Source organism: Lynx rufus, unplaced genomic scaffold (genome assembly GCF_022079265.1).
Source record: "Lynx rufus isolate CCGP_SWC_20201006 ecotype Redwood Valley unplaced genomic scaffold, mLynRuf1.p SCAF_13, whole genome shotgun sequence".
Classification (NCBI taxonomy): domain Eukaryota; kingdom Metazoa; phylum Chordata; class Mammalia; order Carnivora; family Felidae; genus Lynx; species Lynx rufus.
The window spans coordinates 45,145,169-45,152,801 of NW_025814827.1; positions in this window are offsets into that span (position 1 = coordinate 45,145,169).

The following is a 7,633-nucleotide window of genomic DNA, read 5'->3' on the forward strand; positions in this document are numbered from 1 at the left end:
ATGCTTTGGTGACTCAGAGCTGATCAGAAATCTACTGAAATTTCATGTCTCGTATTTGTCAAGTTTTATAATCTGGTACTACAAAGCTTTGACTAAACAGCTCTAAAGGACTTGGGGAATGCAAAGGTGAAGGGTGAAGAGGCCTGTCTTCAGATAGCGTAGAGGGGAACGAGGGGGAGAGCCATGGGAAACCTTGAATTGGCTCAAACCTTCATATGTAATTATCTGTTCCAGCTCTCTCTCTCTCTGTCTGTGACCTTGGGCTTCAGGTTCCTTATTTGTCACAAGGAGGAAATAACATATTTCTAGCTCCTCCAATCTCGTAGTGTTGATGTAATGATCAAATGAGATAATGGCTGAAAAGTGCTTTGGAAAGACTATCAAAGTGTCTTTGATAGTCAATTTTAAAATTGACACTTATTGAGCACATATTAAGTGTCTTGAGAGAGACACATAGATAAATATGACCCAGTCCCTGCCCTGAAATTCATAATCTAGTTGAGAAGATAAGACATGCACACGAAAAGCAAATAGTAAATACTAGAAGCAAATAAATACTAAAAGCAAATTATAAATACTAGAGGGGCACCTAGCTGGCTCAGTCAGTAGAGTATGTGACTCCTGATCTCAGGGTTCTAAGTTTGAGTTGGGTGTAGAGATTACTTAAAAATAAAAAATCTTAGAGTTGCCTGGGTGGCTCAGTCAGCTCAGTGTCCAACTCTTGATTTCGGCTCAGATCATGATCTCAGTTTGTGAGATCGAGCCCCACGTCGGGCTCTGTGCTGATAGCATGGAGCCTGCTTGGGATTCTCTCTCCCTCCTTCTCTGCTCATGTGAGTGCACACTCTCTCTCGATATAAATAAACTTAAAAAAATGTTTAAAGGTTATAAATACTAGAGAAACTTAAAAAAAGGTACAGAACTCTTTCTGCAGGAATGGATAGTAAAGACTATGAAATCAATCTTATCTTAACTGGGCCTAAAAGGAGAGAAAATTCGGATCATTTAGAATGGAGGAATATCCCAGCAAGCATAGGCAGGGACAGGGAGTCCAAGCTGCTTTCTGGGTTCAAGAGGACACTGGCCCAGCTGAAGTGAAGGACTGTATAGGCCTGTTCTACATAAGACTACAACATTTAGCCCATAGACCATCTGGGCAATCAAAACTGCAGCAAAGTACTGAAAAAAGATATTACAATCGCACACTGTCTGATGTCCTTGAGCAAGTAAGATTTGCAAGAGAGTCCCTAGAATTCATTGTCTTTCTCTCTCCCTCTCCCTCCCTCCCTCCCTCCTTTTTTACTCCCAAATTAAAACAAACAAACAAACAAACAAACAAAAAACCACTCACACAGGGGCATCTAGCTGGCTCAGTCAGTCAGAAGAGCACGGGACTCTCGATCTCAGGGTTGTGAGTGAGTTTGAGCCCCATGTTGAGTGCAGAGATTACTAAATAAATAAATAAGAACTAAAAACAGGGGCTCCTAGGTGGCTCAGTCGATTGAGCATCCAACTCTTGATTTCTGCTCAGGTCATGATCCCAGGGTCATGAGATTGAGTCCTGCATTGGGCTCCTCCCTGAGTGTGGAGCCTGCTTGAGATTCTCCCTCTGCTCCTCATCCCTGCTCACGTGTGCTCTTTTCTCTCTCTCTGTCTCTCTCAAAAATAAAAAAGAACAACAACAAAAATACACACAAAAACAGTTTTATTTATGGGGCACTTGGGTGGCTCAGCCAGTTAACCATCCAAGTCTTGGTTTCAGCTCAGGTCATGATCACAGGGTTTTGTGGGTTCGAGCCCCATGTCAGGCTCCACAATGACAGTGCAGAGCCTGCTTGGGATTCTCTGCCTCCTTCTCTCTCTCTGTCCCTCCTCCACTTGCGCTGTCTCTCTCTCTCTCAAAAATAAATAAACTTTAAAAAAAAGTTTTATTTAGGTATTTTGACATACAATATTTAACATGTACAATTCATTAAGTTTCAACCTTAACTATACATATGTGCTATCACCATAATCAATCAAGAGAGTGAACATATGCATCACCCTCTAAATGTTTACTTGTGCCCCTTTGTAATTCTTTCTGGCCCCTCCCAACCACTGATCTGCTGTCACTATAGATTAGTTTGCACTTTCTAGAATTTTATATAAATGGAATAAAATAAAGATGTACTTTTTGTCTGGCTTCTTTCACTCAGCATAATTTTGCAATTCATATATGTACTAGTATCAATAGTCCATTTTTTTAGTCTGTGTCTATTGTTGAGAAGTGGCATGAAATCCACTTTAAAACCTTCATTTGTTTGGGTTTGTATTTAAGGAGATGCTTCCTCCATGATCCTAAGGTACCTATCTCAGTGCTTGGCATATGGAGCGCTTATTTGTTGAAAGAATGAATTTTCACCACCCCACAATGTTAATTCCTTATATAGTTTTGTTTGTTCCATGGAACGCTTGACCTTTATAGGCCTGTCTCTTCATCAGTGTTGTTCATCTCACATTCTGCTATGCCATATGCAAAATACAATCACTCACTTCTTAAATGTTCTTTAATGATAAAGCCAAGAACATGCTCAAGTATTCCTGAGCTAGATTCTTGCAAGGAATGGGGGGGGGGGGGGGAGCGTGTAGAAAGATAAATTAGGCATAACTCCTGCCCACAATCTAGCTCTACTTTCTTGGAGACATTGCTCTTGATCTAGTATTCAAAAAATATTAATGTGTATCTTTTGAACTTGATGTTAAATGTAAATGGGAGCCTGAGAAAAAGTTTACTTAACCTTTCAGACTTGGACATTCCTTTGCTGCATTGTTTAGAATTACAGAGAAGAATGGAGATTTGCTGAGAACATTGTAAGAACTCTGCCTCCCACATTCTAGCCAGGAAACAAAATGGCACTGCAAAGATAGAGTATTTAGTACACATTCTATTTATCAAACCAATGGAAACTTTTGAGTAGAATACGTTTTCACATGGAAAATTTGGGCTTAAATAATCAGATTTCAAAGCTAGGATATTAAAATCGCCATTGGAGTGTGGAACTACACTTAACTGAGCAATTGTTTAGAAAAGTTAAAAAAAAATGAACAATACTACTTTGAAAGTATCTGAATATGAGTAGCAAGAATATATTTGTATTATGGACCCGAATATATATGAAACCAGTTTCAGGAATAAAATTTACAGGCAGTCAAGAGGTTTCCAAATTATTTTCAAGGGTGTTCACTGGAAAATGAAGGTATTCAGAGACACAACTATTGATGATTAAGCTAGGAAATTCCATGCCCATTGTGAGTACATGATTTAAGGAGAAAACAAGTGGATAAAGAAAATACGTAATCAACCTATGACATCGAATGGCAATTTTGGAACAAATGTTCATAATGTGCCATTTTTCAATTGCTTAACCATTCCAAGGGGGATTTCAAACCCAGCTCCCTTGTGGCTTCAAGGGTTGCCTGTCTGTTCATGGAAACGTTTGTTATACAAACTGAAATGAGCCTGGTTTTACTGAGACACCATTGTGAACTAGTATATAAATAAGGCCTGATAGGACATTTTGGATCTCAAAGAAAAGCTGAGAAATTTGGCTCAAAAATGGGACAGATTGAAACAATTTTTACCAAAGGAATATGAGACAGTAAAGGAAATTGATTCAGAAGAAGAAGACCAGTATCATTTTGAAAAGCTAGACATGAGGCACAACGTGTGCAGTTCTTGTTATACGGATTGAGTGTGCTGCTGTAATGAGAAAACATGTGCCAGGCTGATAAAAGTATTTCCCTGGATTTTAAACTGATGATGACACTGTCTTACACTGAGTTGCATATGAAAGAGATTTTCTCCTTTAAAAACTGTATCAGAACCAGTGGGAGAAACAGACCAACCAAAGGGCATTTGGAGTTTCATGGTTGGGAAGACCATACATTGTAAATTTTGAAATGCCCCCTAAGATTAAGGTGTAATGGCAAAAAAAAGCAAAACCTTGAGGAAGTTAGCAATTTAGTATACTTTCCAAATTCCATTTACCAAAGAGAAATTTTGCTAAACTAATTTACAGTATGCAACCATGGTAGCTAAGTAGATTAATTATTACATCTGGGTTTCACATGACTGGGTTGCCTTATAAAAAACAAAAACAAAAACAAAAACAAAAACAAACACAAACAAACAAACCAGGCACAGGTAATTCTGGAACAGATGCTTTTCTCGGGCACCATTTCAAAACTAATTTGTTGATACCTTCAACAATTAATAATGGGAGGGTCTATGGATGGGGAGGAGCCCATCAGGATCACCCAACTAGAGGGTTACTGACGCAAATAGAGGGTCTACAGGAGCCAGGCAGTAAGCAGTGTGAAGCACACAGAGTGATAAGAACTGTGACAAATGAAGGAGAGAATATACCCTATAAAGGAGCAGCCATCACTCGGTTCCAACTAATTGTTGCCTTGTGAGACTGGAAGGCCAGGGGTGACAGATCTTCTGATTATTCAGAAAAACCTTAGAAACCCCTCTCTTCACATACAATCTACGGATTTTTATGTGAAATTTCCTTAATTATAAAAGTTGGCAACTAGTTATTTTATTCGTAACAGCTTTTTACTACTACAGAGGCAGTACAAGTGCACTGTATAAAAATAGAAAACACAGGCCAACAACACAAAAACATACTCTCACCACTCAGAGATCACCACTGTCAACACCTTCATGCATATCCTTTCAGATCTTTTTTTTTTTTTAACATATAGACACTTTGAAAACAAAAAAACGATTACCCTGTACTGGTTTTGTGACTGGCATTTTTGTTAATGATTTTGACCTTTCCGGCTCAGTAAATTTTCACCTCATCTAATCCCGTCCATATAAAAAATTTCCCAGTTGACTCCAAATATCTTTTACAGCAATTTGCTTAAACCAATAGGGAATCCAGGACCATGCGTTGTATTGTTACAAGATAGTTTAAGTCCCTCTAATCTAGCAGTTTTGAAGTTAAAAAAAAAAATCATGCGGACTTGCTCAAGAGCGCTGACCCATTGCCCTGCAGATTGCCTCACCTCCTAGGTTTGTGGGGTTGCTTCCTCCTGGCATCCTTTACTTTCTCACAGCACTTCCTGTAAACCTCAAGCTACATGTCCTACTTCTCCGGTGGGTGGGGAGCAGCTGGACTCTACACTAGGCTGGGTTATGTATTTGCCTCACACCAGAACCGGTCAACTGGCTGGTGATACTAAGACCCATTCCAGGAAATGAGTGATGACAAGACCATAAGCTGGTAGGTTACTTGGCACTATATCATGTATATATATATATATATATATATATATACACACACACATATATATATATACACACTATGTCCAGTTGTCCACCAATCATTTCACTTATAGCTTTCACTCTACTTAATAATTTGGCCCGAATCAATTATTTTATTCGGGTTCACAAAATGCTGTTTTTCCAATTCTATCATTCTTTCTACATTTACTATCTGGCATTTTCCTCTCCTCAGTGAAGGTTCAAAATAATATAAAAAATAACTCCCACTCCCAGTGGCCAAAGAATGCATTTGGGGACAGGATTTGTCTATGGGCCGCCACATTCTGATCTACAATCGAAGTCCAACAAAGTCTCCCCCCTGTCATCTGTACCCTGCAGCATTAGGTCTTTTGTTTGTAACACTCAATTACTTTGCACTTGGTGACATGTTGCTTGTAATCTTCTCAAGGCATTTTATGTGTGTATTTGTCTCCCTGGCTAGACTGTGACCTCCTCAAGGGCAGGGACTCTCCTGCAGTGTATTTCTTTTGCTTCTTCTAATGTGCTTTTAAAGATACTTTGGCTACTGCTAGTTCAAGTTAGCAAAAAAACCAACCAACCAACCAACCAAAAAACAAAAACATTAGTAAGAAGCACAAGTTTTCATTATTGTCTCTTATATTCCCTGGCTTTCCCACTAAAACTTTCCCTAATTATCCATCATAATGAAGGGCTGATCTAATTTACAGTTTACTTGTGCTGTGGGAGTCCCTGCAATGGGGATGAAGGTTCGAGTGGGAGGGAAGAGGGGAAATAAACTCTTTATTAGTCTTCAAAAGTTGGAACCTCATTTTCCAGCTGCATGACCTTAGGTAAGTGCCGTTATCCCTCCACTTCTATTTCTTCATTTGGTAAAACGAGGTCACAGAGTTCCAAAATCACACCCTGCTTGGCTCTAACCCTCCCTCTAGGATACAAGCCTAACCTACACCTTTCAGCAGATGTTCCTGGTAACCTGTGTCTCCCTGCTTGGATCGCTCCTTGGCTCCCTTCACAAGGGGCAGTGCTATCCTTTCTAAGCATAGGTGGACAGAATCTGCCTCTGACTACTCTCCGAACACATTAGACTGCTCTAATCCATATGTCCCAGTGACAGTTTGCTCTTGTTTCCAAGGTCAAACCTCAGTCCTTCACAACCAGGGCCAAGTGTGGATATTCCAAGGTTTCTACACCAGTAACGGGCAGCAAGGCAGAGGCCGTCTTAGGTTCTCCTTTGCTGTGAGGGAGAATGGAGAGGACGGAGATTGTCTTTGTTGTGGAACCCTCTAACATTAGGGCTCCAAATGACCTGGCTCAGGTCTGGATCCTTCTAAAACAACAAAATGCTTTTGCTCACTGGTTTTTCCAATCCTTTTGTCTCAATCCTATCAGTCTCCTTTCTCTCTCATTATCCCTCTTGTTATATGTACAATCTCAAGGACCTTATCCAGCTGGCTTTATGTGCCTAGAAATAGCTTTCTCTACTTCCTCAACTGAGGACAGTCTCCGGCCTGATTGCAAATGGAATCTTACCAATTCCCTGGCCTAGGAAAGGGGGAAGGGAGAAACAGGTCTTGAAGGAGTGAGGCAGAGGGAGAACCACCACCAACCATATTCTTCATAAACCAAACCACATTCAGGCCTGTAGTGAACGGAGCTTACCAGAGCAAACAGCCAGTCTGCTGTGAAAGCCTGACCCCCGTACTGTGACTCTCATCTAGAGACACCAAAAAGATCCAAGACTCTCCCATTTCCCCCTTGTCCCATCTCAGGCCTAGTGGCTATTGATGAAAACCAGGCAGTAAGCTGGCCAAACAAGGTCTACCTGTTGCTGGGTCCTTTGCAGCACCCCACGAATCTATTAGCTGTAAATATTAAATAGAATGGGTCAGGTAGAGCTGTCTCCTGGGAAACAGGAAGAAGGGGTCTTGCAATGCAGGGAACACTTGGGAGCCTGCCAGTGACAACGTGAGGTGGCTGGGGCTGATCTTCTGCCACAGCCTGCCTTCCCTGGGCCTGTCCTCATCAGCTGTTAGCACTTGTCTTTTCTCAGGATGGAGGAAGGGAGTAGCCCCAGTGGCAAGAACAGAGTCCTGGGGAGCCTTGGGGCTGGCACAGAGGAGCACAGACCCAGAAAGGAATCAGCCAGTAAGATGGAGGCTGAAATCAGAGTAAGAAACCAAAGGTCAGAGTGGACACGACCTCCAAGAGTCAAAGAAGGGATGGGTGTAAAGGTATACATACTTGTCTGGATTTCCCAGGCCTGGAGCAGCCTGGTGAGAAAATTGCCCAGTCAGCGTCATTGTATTCACTTATTTAATAATAATAATTCGGAAGAAG